At 32.8% G+C, this 16358-nt stretch overlaps 1 non-coding gene across 1 annotated transcript; it reads right to left on the reverse strand.

Annotated features, from left to right (window-relative positions):
- Window positions 1-4579: 4579 nt before the first annotated feature.
- TRNAA-UGC lies at window positions 4580-4652 on the reverse strand. The gene has a single exon. It is a non-coding gene; the product is annotated as a tRNA-Ala (tRNA).
- Between the last annotated feature and the right edge of the window lie 11706 nt (window positions 4653-16358).

Consider the following 16358-nt stretch of genomic DNA (forward strand, 5'->3'; position numbering starts at 1 on the left):
TCTCCAAGAGAAAGAGCTTTTATTTATTTATTATTTGTTACTAAACGGCCACTTGCTTTTCTTCTTTAAAAATTTTATATTTATAAAAACTTTTATGGGTAAACTACCTATTTGATACTCTATCTGCTCATACATTTTGTTTTGTCATCCAATTATTTTCTTTAAACCATGCATATAATTACGTTTTGTTTCTATTTTGACACCTTATCATTAAATATAACTATTAACTTCATAAAAAAGATAATGTGACATATATGATAACAGTTTTATTCCCAAAACTTACATATTTTATTAAATCGATCTTAATTTAAAATAATTCAATAAATTTTTAATATTTAAAATTATTATAAATTATTAAAAAATAAAAAAATAATTAAAATTTTCAAACTAAATGAAGAATAAATTGATAGATTTTTTATATACAATTTTTTATTAATTTTTTAAATTAAGACCGCATTGATAGGATATATAAAATTTTGAAACTAAAATTATTATTATATTGTATCATATCATCATTTCCATTTAGTCAGTAGTCAACTCTGATTGTTGATTATCATAATAGAAACAAAATCTAATATTAGATATAATTTCTTTAAAAACAAATTGGTGACCAAAAAAATATAAAAATAAATAAATTACCACATAAGTAGTTTACCAAACTTTATTTACATAAGTTTGGCATTGTGGTTGACGTAATACTTCAATAGTGTCACATTGGGTTTCATTGTTCGTTTTAATTAAATTAATTTATAAAATTAAATTAAATTAAATTTAAATTTGTTGAAAACTAATTATTTTTAAAGTTATGTTATTAGACATTTTTGTTCAAAATCGATTAATTAACTGAATTAATAAAAAATATTAAATATATTATATATTAAACTCAAACACATTAATAATCAAGAGTCAGTTATCTTTTAGCTACACAAGAGCCATTACACTATTAAGACCCATTAAACTTTATTCAAATGAAAAAAATATATCTATTAAACTCAAATTAATTTAACTAAAGGATTACAACAAATTTCGATCGATAAAAAAACTGATTGAAATAGTCAAACTTTGTTCAATTCAATTAATAATTTTTAAAAAGTGATTAGAGAAATAAAAAATTGATTAATTCAGTTTTGACTCATCCATTTAATATGTGATCAAATTAATTGTTTAATCATCCACTATTACCATAACAAAATGCACGGTGTACACAAATCAGCTTACCTCAGTAGTTAAAAAAATCGTTGTTATTCCTAGAGGTCATGGGTTCGAGCACCTGCGAATGTAAGAGTGATTGAACATTCATTGTCAAATGATTGAGAGTATTTAGAACATATATTACTTTGTAGTCACCTTAGCTTAATCAAAAAATAAATACATTTTGTTCTAATATTTTCTTTTAGGGTAAAGAATATCAAGGTTTAAATTATTTTTAATAATAATTTTGATCATTAAGTTTTTTAAAATTATTTAATTTAATAAAATATTATAAAATATTTATTAAATTTGTCAAATAACTATAAAATGTCGTTGTAATAGTATAATAGTTGTATTATATTTAGAGTAAAGAATATCAAGGTAACTAAATTATTTTAAATGATAATTTTGATTATTAAAATTTTAAAAAATTGTAAAATTTATTATTAAATTTAATAAATTATCTATCAAATTTATCAAAAATTTATAAAAAGTTATTTTGATCTTTTAATAATTTTATTATAAATTTATATCATCTTACAATATTTTAATAAAATTTAATAAGTAATTTTTTTATTTAAACGTAGTCCAATAACTCATGTAATTTATTTTGTTTTATGTTTTGATCCTCTTGGATGTATTAGTATATGATTATGATGGTAAATTTTTATATGATAAAAATGAGCACGAAATACGGAGTAATACTTGCTCGTATATTTGGTTCACGGAATGTAAGATTACCAGTGAGAATAAAAGATTACCAGTGGGAATAAAAGATTATCAGAGAATAAGATTACTGAGAATGTTGTATTTTGTGTTTGGTTGGTTTAGCAAGAATGTAAGATTACAGTGTTTGGTTAAATGAATAAAATATTATTGGAATGTATATTTGACCAAATTGTCTTTATTATATATATATATATATATATATATATATATATATATATTAACAAGTTGAATTCTACTATAATATTATTATAATTAATTTATATATTTTCTTTAAAAAATTAAATTCATAAAATGTATATAATTTTTTTTACAAAATTAAAAAGATAAATAGATTTAATGAAAGGGTAAAATTTTATTTTAACCCTCGAATTTCATATAAAATTTTAATTATAGATTTTTTGGTAAATATAAAATAGTTTAAGGATAAATTTATAATTTAACATTCGTAAAATTTTTATTTTCAACAAAAGAAGAAAGATATTTTCGAAAAAAAATTAAGGAAATTTTAGTTCAAAACACCGGTAATCCAACAATACGTAAGGGAATTGAGGTAATCACATTCCCGATAATATATCCCAAAAAGCCACTGTTGGTAATAAAAGATTACCGGGAATAAGATTACCGACCAACCAAACGGGAGAATGATAATTCCATTATCTTGGTAATACAATATTTCTTGAATCAAACGGGGTTAACTGTAGTTGATACAGTACTCTATAGATATAAAGAAAGACAAAATGAACAGAGGCGTAGAAGAAAAATGAAGGAAAGGGAAAGCTATGATTTGGTACTTGCTATTTCCAACCTTTTCATGTCATTCTTTATTCCCCGGCGTGATTAAAGTAATTGTTTATCTTCCTATATTCTCAACTACGATGTATTATGTGATGAGGGTCTTTTTTAAATTCAATATAAGCAAAAAACATAAGTTGTAAGCTTACTATCGAATGTTGAAGTTGACGCAATGGTAGAAGCATGTGTAGCCTTCTGGAGACTCGAGTTTAATTTCCTCCCGATAGTTACTCTCTTTCAATTTGTTTTCCTTTTGTCTCGTCAAATATTATCATATGATTAGAGGAAAAATATTTAAATTAAATATAATTAAGTATAAAAAGTCATCCAATTGTGTCATAAGATACATGCTGTTATATAATTGGAGGATTAAATATATTGAATTAATTTAAAATTATAATCAAATTGATGAAATGTGTAAATAATAATTAATAAATGTGAAAGTACTTGAATCTCAACTTAAAAATATTACATTTCATGGTCTACATTGGTCAAAGGAATTAATTAATCAAATTTCAAAATACATAAGCTTAACTGAGTGTACAAAAATCAAAACTTCATGAACTTTTTTTAAAATATTCAAAGAATTCACATCCTTAAGCTTCTTTTTAAGAGTTAAATAAAATTATTAGTGAGACTTGAATCATAATTTTGATGGATATGTTAATAACGAGTACTTAATTTAACCTACTCATGTTAACTTATGTAACATAGATTTATTTTAATCATTTGTATCTCTGTTCCTTAATTGATTTTGTTACCAATAAACGTATCTTAACTTTTGAAACAATATCCTTTTGGGGTCCCCCATCCAACTACTATCATGATTTCCCTCTTAAAACAAAGCAATTAGTCATGAGTAATGTTTTATCAAGGGTAATCAATGGCACTACCCCTTCGTCAATCAAATATGCTTTATAAATGAAGATCATGATTAAGGTAGAGAATGATGAGGAAAACAAAGCAAATGATTCTAAGCTCATAATTTTTTAGTTATTAATACTGCACAGTAGTTATTCGAACTTAAAATCTCTATAAAAAATAACATTTCCTTTAATTACTGAAAAACGTAATATATTTATATATAAAGGTGAACCATTTCTTTAAATTATACATATTTTATTATCTTATAAACTGTTCTTTTTAGAACCTTTAACTCGATAACTTTTATTTTTATTTTAAATCTTTAACGGTTATATAGAAAAGTATAATGATAAAATTATCTTCAACATTTGTATTGTTTAACCCCAATTTTTTTTAGAGTATTTTAAGTCGTCCCTAAGCTGCAAATCTTCACGTTGTGGTGCTCAAGAACTGCCAACTAAAACAACATTCTAGTTTAAAGGAGTAACTTAACATGTAAGAAGAATCATGAATTAGCAAGGGAAATTCCCCTTGATACAACTGACAAAGAAATTATGTTTCCTTCAAAGGGTGAGAAATCCAGGCGCATTTCGAGTGCAGTAGATGATTTAGCAGGAATATCACAGTAATATTCCTGGCACTTTGGCCCTTCTCTAATCCAACTCATTCAAACTATGACAATGATATGTAAACAAACCCCATTAGAGAAAAACTTTGCTTCGTAATTATGTTTCCTACATAACCAGAATGACCATATCGATCCACACAAAAATTCTTCATCAGTAGAGTTCCAGTTTGTTGGATACATGAGGCAGCAGCATGAGTACGGACAAAACTAGGCAGAGCCTTGAAACTGTCGGATTGAGAGCAGATGAACCCACATTCCTCTTTCACGTGAAGACCTTGGGAAATATTGGAGGGAATTTCCTTAATCTCATCAGTTGATATGAGATAAAAGCAATGCTTCCAGGATCTGCAATAGCATCCAAAAAACGACAGCACTTGGAGATGCAGGGGATCGAACCCTGTACCTCTCGCATGCAAAGCGAGCGCTCTACCATTTGAGCTACATCCCCAGTTGTCCAATTAGCTTTAATAATATTTTTAGTTTATTAAATACTAGATGCAAAATATCATTTTGCTTTTGATCAACTACACAATTTGGCCAATCTTAAAACATCATAAATATAAGGCATGGTAGCAGGTAAACCCAAACGCAACTTAAAGAAAGGAAAACAGAATTTGAATACATCGTTTTATATTATGTGTTTGATTCTATGAACAAGAATGTATGCATTTCAGTTCGCAGAACCTATATGCTATCATTTGAATGTTGAAGAAACAATGTAGCGACACTAGACACGACCCCTAAAAAACGAAAGAAGATCGTCTAAAATTCTTGTGAAGCCCATCCAATATCACCCTTTCCTTTACCACTCTTCTTCGGCAACAGATTCTGATGAATGTTGGGTAAACGCCACCGTTTGCAATCGTAACAGTCCCCAAAAGTTTTATCAACTCTTCATGAACCCCTATTCAAAAAAACTCTTCATGAACCCGTTACGCAACCTCAGAGGTGAAAAGGGAGTATTGTTTTCTTAGAAATTTCAGGTTCAAGTAGTTATGTACTGTGTATGGTCAATAATTAAAATATATTCTAAATATATATTATAATCACACCAGACTATTAAAAAATAGATTAATATAAAAATAAGTGTTCAAATTATATTATTATTTTTTATTTTGGTGCCTAAATTATTTTTTATCAATATAGGTGCCTAATATTGTAAATGTTACTATTTTAAGTTCCCGTCCGTAATGGTCGTTAAAATATTCATTTGAGTGACACATGTCATGTTATAGCAATTTTAAAAGTTTTGTTTAAAATAAAATAAAAACTTTAAAATAAATTTTCTTTTAAGAGAATCCATATTTTTCAAAAATCTTTAAAAACTCGAAAACTTTAAAATAGTTATTTTAATTTCTATACTCACGTTGGCAGCCACCATTTCAATCCTGTCGACTGAAGCTCTACCCGACGACATAACCACCGTAACTAGTGATTCCGGCTGCCATCACCAAATGTTAATATTGGGTAAAAGGAGAGAAAGGGGAAGGGGAAGGGGAAGGGGAAGGGGAAGGGAGGGGTTGGGGGGAGAGAGGGGGCAGCAGGAGGGAGGGGACTGGGGGAGTGAGGGCTGTGTTTTTAAAAAAAATATTTTTTAAATATAATAATTTATTTTTATTTAAAAAAATAAAATCTTGAATATTACCATAATACAACACGTGTTACTTACCGTAAAAGGAGCCATTAATTTCTCTATCTAAGATACGAAGCAATGGAGGCGAATGCAACAAAAAGAATAGTAATCGAACCAGCGAAAGAGGAATTCATCTTTTCGCAACGATATCTGTTGCAGTTTATTTTTTTCTGTAGATTTTTTGGAAGTCTATAAACCATACTTTAGCACAAAGACCAACAATCGCCCTCACCAAAGTAAAAGAGCTGGCATTGGATACATTTTCACAATATATTAGTACCCTGTTACTCATAAAACACATGTAATCATATTTTATCAGATACATAAATCTTTTTATACCTCTTTTTGCCAATAAGTCTTGGTTTGATAGTTTTGGGATGACATTTCCTTCCATTTTCCTAACACCAAAATTAAGTGTTTTAAAATAAAATTAATTTTTATTCATCAGACATACTGTATATTTATGATAATTCATAAGAAATCACTTTACGTCATTGTTTATTAGGGTCATTACCAATCTTAGTTGATCTCAGTTATTCCTAGCACAATCTTAGCATTGTGCTTAGTCTCTAGATTCAAAGCTGACCGTTCACAAAATTAATGATTTAAACAAGTTTCCAAACGTTTTCAACTTTCTTTTCTTTCGTTTGTTTGAGTGACCGTTTTAAATTAAAAAGTTATTTTCACCTTGAAATCTTTATTCTATATTAGTTCACATTTCAATTTCATTTTTTTAACTATAATTCTCATTCTAAATTAATTTTCAAACTTTTGAAAGTTTTACATTTATCTATGAATTATAACCTTCATTTTATATCGGTTCTCAAACTTTTAAATGATATTATTCAAATATTCAAAAGTTTTAAATTAATTTAGAACGAGGATAAATTTAAAATGTTCAAAAATTTTGAAGATTAATTTAGAATAAGAATTAAAGAAATCAATAAATGCTTACTATAGTAACTTACATATTTCTCTCGTTTATACTCTACTATTTTCACCGCTATTGAGCATAACTAGTTTTGGACCTCCATTTTCACCACTTCCATGGCTCCAATCAGTTCCTCTTCTCCCTAATTACCGATCCTCTCTACTTCTGCCACCACCCGCCACCGTATAAGACCGTAAATATATCCACAACAAAACATTTAAAAAAGGCAAGCCTCCCCATTTGCCGATTCCTCTTCTTTCTTTTTTTACCTTTGCACATTCTCTTAATAACTTACCAATAGTTTTTAGAGAAAATAACCTCAGTGACCGAAAATTCCTTATAATATACGATTTTAACCAACTTTTTTACGATTTGCCAAAATGGCCAACAAAATCGCAATGCGATCTCTAAATCGCAACGCGATCTCTAAATCGCTACGCGATCTCTAAATCGCTACGCGATCTCCATTATCGCAATTCAGTTTCCAGATTCGCAACGCGATTTTGACCATCGCATTGCGATTTTCGAAATCCGCATTGCGATTTTAGATAATCGCAATGCGAATATGTAAATCGCAACGCGATAACACGTGCTCGCAACGCGTTTCTGACTATTGCAACGAGATTCGAACTATCGCAACGAGATTCTGACTATCGCTTTGCGATAATATAAAAACGCAATGCGATTTTCAAAGCACCATTAGTATCGCAACGCGTATTTTATTTTCAAATTCCAAACACGAATATTTACCCGTAATCGTAACTCTTAACCTAAAACCCTAAATCACAACTCAATCCCATCTCCATCTCTCACTCTCTACGGCGACATCCGTCCCCATCTCCGACGAAATCCATCCCCATTTCCGGTGAAATTCGTCCCCATCTCCGGCGAAATCCGTCTATCTCCATCTCTCAGATCCAACCTCGCAATCATTCACGATCAGAAATGGAAAATCAACCAAATCAACCACCGAGGGTTAGTTTTTTTAATTATTTTTATTTTGAAATTTTTGCATTATTATTAGGTTTTTCATATTGAAATTAATGATAAGTTTAGTGGTAATTTCAATAATAGATTGCTACCAATACTGCTACTGTTTAGTTTTTAACCCTGTGAAGTTAGTATTTGTCTTTGTTTTGTCTTTTGGTTGAAGTAATGCAATTCATTCAAGTTTCAATTTTAGACAATGACCATTTGAAACCGAGAATCGCAACGCGAAATGAAAATCGCAACGACAAAATTCGCGTTGCGATTATCTCGTTGCGATAGCCATTTCGCGTTACGATAGTCAAATTCGCGTTGCGATAATCATTTTCGCGTTGCCATTTTCATTTTCGTGTTGCGATTTTAAGTTTCAGAAACTATTCTTCTTCTGCAAATTGAAACTTGAATGAATTGCATTACTTCAACCAAAAAACAAAGACAAATACTAAATTCACAGTGTTGCAAAATTAAGTTTGAAGAATAAACTACTACGCTTTATGTTTATTATTGTTTTTGGTATATCTTCACAGTGTAGTTTTTGGTATATCTAACTTGGAATGTTTATTGTTTTTGTAGAATTTTTTTTCGGCTCAATTGACCTTAAGGAATAAAATAAGCCTAGTCACTACAATTGCGTCGAAGCTTTCACCTGTACAAAGACAATTGTTTGAGGATACTTGCTTCAGACCATGGCTGAAAGTACAACATCCGGGTGGAGATGCTATGTTGACCCATTTGTGGCTTCAGACCATGACACGCGATCTACCCGAGAGTATAGAACGTGGTAATGAAGAGATATGGTTTCATTTTCCACCGGCGTATACGTGTTTTGGGCGGGAGGAGTTTTGCTTAATCACTGGTCTACGCTTCGGACACGATGATGTAGGTCGATACACTAGTCATATTACCCGCCCATCATGGTTATCCCGAGTTTTTCCTGAGCTGTCAATGGAGAAGTCGAATTTACACGTCGACGACTTGATGAGAATATTTAATAAGAAAGATGGTTTTACTCGGATGGATGACGTCGATGTTATCCGAGTATGCCTTTTAGTACTTTTGCATACCGACTTTTTAGGTAGAGAGGGCAGACAACCTATTCCTAAGGACCTAATATTATTGGTTGAGGACCTAAATGCATGGAACTTATTTCCGTGGGGTTCGTATCTATGGAAAGCTACCTGGAATAAGTTGTCGTCTGCCTTTGATGACCGCAAAAGTTTGTGTGACGATGGTTCCAAATACACTTTGTCAGGTTTTATTTGGGCCTTTAAGGTAAGAATTTCTATATAATGTTTCCAAAATTATAATTAATTATTTTAACAATTACTAATGTTTGTGTATTATATTGTTTGTAGATTTGGATATTTGAGGCTTTTCCCGACATGCAGACATATGCATTCAAAACTTCAAATGATATTCCTAGGGCTATTTCCTGGAAGAGGAAATGGCGGCTATTGATTTGGGAAGAGTTACTACGGTATACGACAATAAATGATGTAAGTTAACACAAATACTACCATATATAAACAAGTTATTACTAGTACACGTTTAACTTTATTTGAGCTTTTATATTGTTAGGAGGCCAACACTCCATTACAGAGGCTGACACCCACGGAGGCTGAGCTTGCCACTGATTGGTGGCAAGCTAGTAAGCGTTTTTTTGATGGCACGGATGATGAGCAGCCTCCACTTCGAGAGCCATCACCTTACCCAGAGCCATCACCTGATCGACCACACTATACACCTCTACAACGAGAGCCATCACCTATTCTGTCACATCATCGAGCCTCTTCTCCACCATCACCTCATGATAGGCGACCGGCAAAGATACCACGACATTTATCTCCCTGTTCTCTACCTCCACGGGATGAGTTAGGGGAGTTACGTGATGAGGTCAATGCCTTGCGTGAGGAGGTCAGTACTTTACGCGATGACAGTGGTGAATGGCGTAAGGAGGTATCAACTTTACGTGGTGAGGTAGCGGCTCTATGTGAGATGGTAGCATCGTTGCAGAATGAGGTTCATACTCTACGCAACGAGGTAAGTTTAAGATTTTTCATTTAACTTGATTTACTCGTAATTTCACTTAGATTAACCATTTCACTTGGATTGCTTAGTAAATTCATTCGGTTGCTGCCAATACTGCTAAACAGTTCTAAAATAACTTAGTATTTGTCTTTGTTTTGTCTTTTGGTTAAAGTTAGTAAATTCATATTTGTCTTTTGGATTGCTTAGTAAATTCATTCGGTAGTAGTTTATTCTTCAAACTTAAATTTGCAACATTGTGAAGTTAGTATTTGTCTTTATCTTTTGGTTGAAGTAATGCAATCCATTCAAGTTTTAATTTGCAGAAGAAGAATAGTCGCAACACGAAAATGATTATCGCAACGCGAATTTGACTATCGCAACGGGATAATCGCAATACGAAAACGAATATCGCAACGTGGAAATAACTATCGCAACGCGAATTTGACTATCGCAACGGGATAATCGTAATGCGAAAATGACTATCGCAACGCGAATTTAGTTTCGCGTTGTGATTTTCTCGTTGCGATAGTCATTTCGCATTGCGATTATCTCGTTGCGATAGTCAAATTCGCGTTGCGATAATCATTTTTGTGTTGCGATTTTAAGTTTCGTGTTGTGATTTTAAGTTTCAGAAACTATTATTCTTCTGCAAATTGAAACTTGAATGGATTGCATTACTTCAACCAAAAGACAAAGACAAATACTAACTTCACAATGTTGCAAATTTAAGTTTGAAGAATAAACTACTACCCTTTATGTTGTCCTTGAACATGCAATAAACCTATATGTTGTCCTTTTAAATGTTTATATAAGTGCTTACTTCCGGAATGTTATCTGATGCATTTTGTGAACTATGATAGAATAATGACTTGGGTGAATACCGTGCAAGTTTGAAACATATTTGTCTTTGTTTTCACTGTTTAATATCATGTCTGTTTATTTACTGATTTTATGTATTAATTTATTTTTAGCGGCCCGATAAGGTGGATGCTTTACGTTGGGTTTTTCTTGCACGACGGGGTTCACGCATCAGATGACGTGCACGTGCCATTAACTCTCCGTTCACCCCAATAGTGCGAATACTCCGTAAGAATAAGCCCGACTCATCTGTAATCGTTCAAGAGGCCTCTCCTATCGTTCAAGAGGCCCATATCATCCCTCAAGAGTCCCCTCCCACCGTTCAAGAGGCCCCTATCATCATTGAAGAGGTCCATCCCAACATTCTAGAGCCCGATTCACACGGTATATTATATCGAATTATTGACAAACCTCTTCCCGTGCCAGACATGATGGATGAATGTTGGCTTTCGTATAAGTTACCGGCCAGTACCATTCCGGCAGATAAAGTGGAGAGGAAAAAACTACCGGAAACAATTCTGGATAATACCCTTTGGGCTAAGACCGCAGTTGATTTTTATCTACATGAGCGGAGCCAGGGGTGTTACGCTGACATATACAAACTCAACGATGATATGCATTTGTTGATTGATCGGTCTTGGTGGGGTGTGTTATTAGGGGTTGAAGACAAATGCTATTTCGATGGGGGGTAAGTCTTATATTTTTCTTCTTATATTTCATTTTTATTAATTTTTTTTAAAATTTATGCAATTCACTAATATATGTCTTTTTTTGTAAACAACATATTGATGCATGGATGTCACGTCTTCTAATAATAAGGAAAATCAAGAAAAATAAAAAAATACGCGATATACAATTATGCCGACGTCTTTTCACGTAGTTCACATGAAGAATCAACGACAGGAATCATATGTGTTGGCTAATGGACAAGCTAAATTTTATCCTGCATGGTGGGAGGTCGATAAGGTTAGTATTTATTTTTTAAATATTTTAAAGGTGTTTATAAATAAGTACGCAATTGAATTATTACTTATGATTGTAGGTGTTTATCCCTGTTTTGGAACGTACTCATTGGCTTCTCGTCGAGCTTCAACTTCCATCCCTGAAGACAATAGTATATGACAGCATGATAAATTACATATCATTGTCTGATTTGAGAGATATTATTAAGGGATGGAGCTCTCATTTGGCTAAATTCTTGGATGAGATTAATTATTGGACTTATTCTGGAAACAAGAAGCCAAAGAAGTTCAATATTACAGTTATCAGAGACGAGACCGCGCCACAACAAAAGCAAGAAGCCAGAGGGGATTGTGGTCCTCTCGTATGCATGTGCTTGGAGCGTTTGACGACATGAAGTACAGAGTTTCTACCTCCCACCGATAGAGATAGAGGTGCAGTAGGCTTGTGATTTCGGCATTTTATGACTAGAACGATATATGCGAGACGCTGCCTACCTGCATTCGCGTTATGAAAGTGTCCATAAACAATTGGTAAGTCAAATTCAAGTGTTGTTAAGTACCTAGAATTCAATATAATTTGTTGTTTGTTGGTTTTAGATGTGTAGAAAGTGTTGTTTGAGCAAATGTTTGGTTTCTGCAGGTTAATCCTGAAGTGAGCTGCGTGAAATTGATGTGCATAAACAACTGTCTGGGGTACACTTTTTTTATTGTAATTGATTCTTAAAAGTCTGACTTGTTTAATTGATAAGAAAAATAATATAATAAAAGTTGATTTGTTTAATTGATGTGTAAATAATTCTTATTTGTTTAATTGATGTGTGAATAATTATTATTTGTGCTTGTTTAATTGATTAAAAGTTGATTATTGATGTGTAAATAATTCTTATTTGTTCTTGTTTAATTGATTGAAATGTAAAAGTTGATTTGTTGATTTCAATCTGCATCATATTCGCGTTGCGATAGTCTAATACACTTTGCGATTTTCTCGTTGCGATAGTCAAATTCCCGTTGCGATAATCAAATTCACGTTACGATTATCTCGTTGCGATAGTCAAATTCGCGTTGCGATAGTTAAATTTGCGTTGCGATAGTCATTTTCGCATTGCGATTATCTCGTTGCGATAGTCAAATTCACGTTGCGATAGTCATTTTTGCATTGCGATTATCCCGTTGCGATATTCAAATTCAAGTTGCGATAGTCATATTCGCGTTGCGATAGTCAAATGAATGTGTAATAAGTGATAATAACTGAACAAATCATAGCAATGTTCAAACTCAAGTTACTAATATGCATGGGCCTAACTGAAAATGTTAAAAGTTTACACATAAAATACACATAATACAACGTTTGCATTTAAAAATCACCTAAGTTAATAGTCCCAAAAGGTGAAGCCGGTTGTGATTGGGATTTTGATTGTTATTTTGATTGCATTTTGCTTGACACCATATGAGCTTTGGATTTTGATGATGATCCATATTTTGGTAGAGGAAAAGATGATTGTGATGGCACTGGTGATCAACAGTCAACCTTGTATGACCACTTTCCTTGCACCGACTACATGTCGATCTCTTCTTCTCTTCACCCTTAGACGGTATACGATCGTGACTTTTTGGTCGGCCAGGTAGCCTTCTGTCCATGGCTGGTGGCAAAACTGTTTGTAAGTCATCTGGTATGTCCCACTCAGAAGGATGTGGAATATGGTAGATAATCTTGGCATAAGTCTGTTGATATACTTCTGTAGTATAGCAATCCATAGCATATGCGCTTGAATCATCTCGGTTTAGATGAAAAGCAACTTTTATAACATGGCCACACGGATAACCAGATGTTTGTCATTTCATACAACTACACATCTTTGAATTTAGATCAACAAGTCCATTTAAGTTATTATCCAGTACTTCAAACAAAGTGTTTGAACATGGTTCAACTCTCCATGACGTTGAATTCACAACACGTTTTGTTATCTTTTTTTCAATCCATTATGTAACACGATGTTCCAATGTTCCTGTAAATTTAAATAAATAATACTTAGTAAATTATATGATAAGTTACGAATTTAAAGAAATAATATCTGCATGGTTTCTTTTCTTGTAGTACCACTGTTGAATAGAGGCTCGAAAAAACTCCATTAACATAGTAATGGGTAATTTCCGGGAATGACGACTTAGAGCGTTGATTGATTCTGCACTATTAGACGTCATGAAACCATATCTTGCTCCAAGTTGGTGTACTCTTGACCATCTTTCAAACCCGACATCTTCTAGTGTTTGAGCACACTGAGGCAAAACACATCTTAAACAATTTATATGCTTATTAAAATCCACTTCTCGATAAGCTTTTACAGCCTTCCAGTATGTCCATTTGTGATTTTTTATACCAGAAAACCTTGATTTTAGATTTCTATATAAATGAACACCACAAAGTCCATGAAAAGCATCTAGGAAACACCTTCTAACAACGTTGTCAATTGAGTTTGCCCTATCGGATATGATTGTCAGATTGCTAATAGGACCTATGCAATCCCTAAGATGCCCCATAAACCATGTCCATGAATCACAGGTTTCAGATTTGCCAACCCCGTAAGCTATTGGCAATATCCCATTGTTAGCATCCATGAATACTGCTAATAAGTTTACTCCAAGGTATCGACCTTTCAAATGTGCTCCGTCAACTATAATAACTGGGCGCATGCAAGTAATAAACGAACGAATCTACAAAATAATATACATAAGAAATATAATCATTTAAATGTGAAATGCATGTAACTAACTAAAATGAGTCAACAAAATTATATTGATTTACTAACCGTAGCACCAATGGCGATAAACAGCAACTCAAAGCTTCCATCTCTATCTGTTTTGATATGAGTTACCGACCCAGGATTTTTCAGCTTTAAATTGTGACAATAAGCCGGCAGTTGGGCAAACGATGCTTCTGGAGACCCCCTCAACAATTCCAAGGCATAACATTTGGCTCTCCAAGCTTGAGAATATGAGATACTAATCTTGAACCGAGCATTCCTGTCAGTCATAATTTCATGTCCCCGATATACCCTGCCATTCAAAAACATTAACTCAGCCAGAAAACCACCCAACAACTTTTTGTTTGCCTGTCTATGGTGAGGAAAACTTGGGTTATTGAACATGTATGTTTATCAATAAAAGTCCTAACTTAAAACATTTCGCAATATTTTATCCTCTTTGCAATCATACGCCACATACAGTTTTTGTCAATCATACACCTTGTTTCGAAACGATCTTTACTTGATTTGTTAACTTTTAGTTGATAGCCATCTTCCACACATTTCGTATACAAAGCTATCTTCAAGTCTTCATTTGTATCAAAACAATCATCTTTCTTGATACGAATAATTTTTGTGTAACAATCAACTGCTATTTTTACTAACTCTTCTTCCGGTATCTGAAGTAATTCTGGCATATTCCAGTTATACTCCCGTGGCATTTTCTTCGGGGATTTCTTCTTTTTCTTTTTCTTCTTCAGGGTTATATGTATTACAGAATGGATGTTCAACATGTTCATTCGCAGTCGTAACTTCCTCCTCGTTATCATCAACAACATCTTCCTCGGCAGCGGCTGTTTCATCATCAAAATTCGGGTATTGACCAATATCAAAATCATTACACGCAGGGTATGTTTCTTCTTTTGAAACATCATCAAAATCCGAGTATTGACCAATATCAAAGTTCGGGTATTGACCAAGATCAAATTTCAAATACCGACTAGTACTCACAATTTTTTCTGTTGGCTCATCATCGTCTAACTGGTTAATACGAAAATCGGTAAATGTGGTGAAACAAAATTTGCTTGGTGATGAAATTGTGGTGAAACCATTAAATTTTGAGCACCATAAATTAGGGTTGAAAAACTTAGTTGATTACTACCTGCTACTGACCCAACTTCACTACTTCTAGGTTCAACAACATACAATGTAACATCATTTTGCGAAACGCTAATGTAAGCAATGAATCGTTCAACATCTTCATTGTCGGTTAACAAATAAACTTTACATTTTCTCTGATAAGATAGCCTAAATCCACTTAAGGGCTCTAAATTGAATTTATTTGCAACACGTAACATTAGAGTTTCATAAGTTAACTTTTTTAATGACAGTTTTAGTTGAAGATTCATGGGTAAAGGCATATATTATAAAACACCATGAACATTCTCCCATGACCCTCCAAAACACAAATATATCCAAACATGATCAACATTAGATGATTTCATTATTGTAAATTAATTTACTAAACAAACGAGCTGCGAAACTAAAACCTGTTACCGGATGGGGAAGGATGTCGTTGGATATAGAAACGGATGTCGACGGAGAGAGTGATATATGGAGATGGAATGAGTTACGATTTAGGGATTTAGGTTATGAGTTGATGCTGCTACGTAGTAGTTATATACCAATTTGTGTTGCGAAACTAAAACCTGTTACGAATTTGAAATTCAGTGATGCGTTAGTCAGAATCGCGTTGCGATAGTCAGAATTTCGTTGCGATAGTCAGAATCGCGTTGCGATCACGTATAATCGCGTTGCGATAGTCAGAATCGCGTTGCGATCACGTGTTATCGCGTTGCGATTTACATATTCGCATTGCGATTATCTAAAATCGCAACGCGGATTTTGAAAATCGCAATGCGATGGTCAAAATCGCGTTGCGAATCTGGAACTGAATTGAGATAATGGAGATTGCGTTGCGATTTAGAGATCGCATTGCGATTTTGTTGGTCAT

The sequence above is a fragment of the Hibiscus syriacus genome, unplaced genomic scaffold, assembly GCF_006381635.1.
Source record: "Hibiscus syriacus cultivar Baekdansim isolate YM2019G1 unplaced genomic scaffold, ASM638163v2 tig00111398_pilon, whole genome shotgun sequence".
Lineage (NCBI taxonomy): Eukaryota > Viridiplantae > Streptophyta > Magnoliopsida > Malvales > Malvaceae > Hibiscus > Hibiscus syriacus.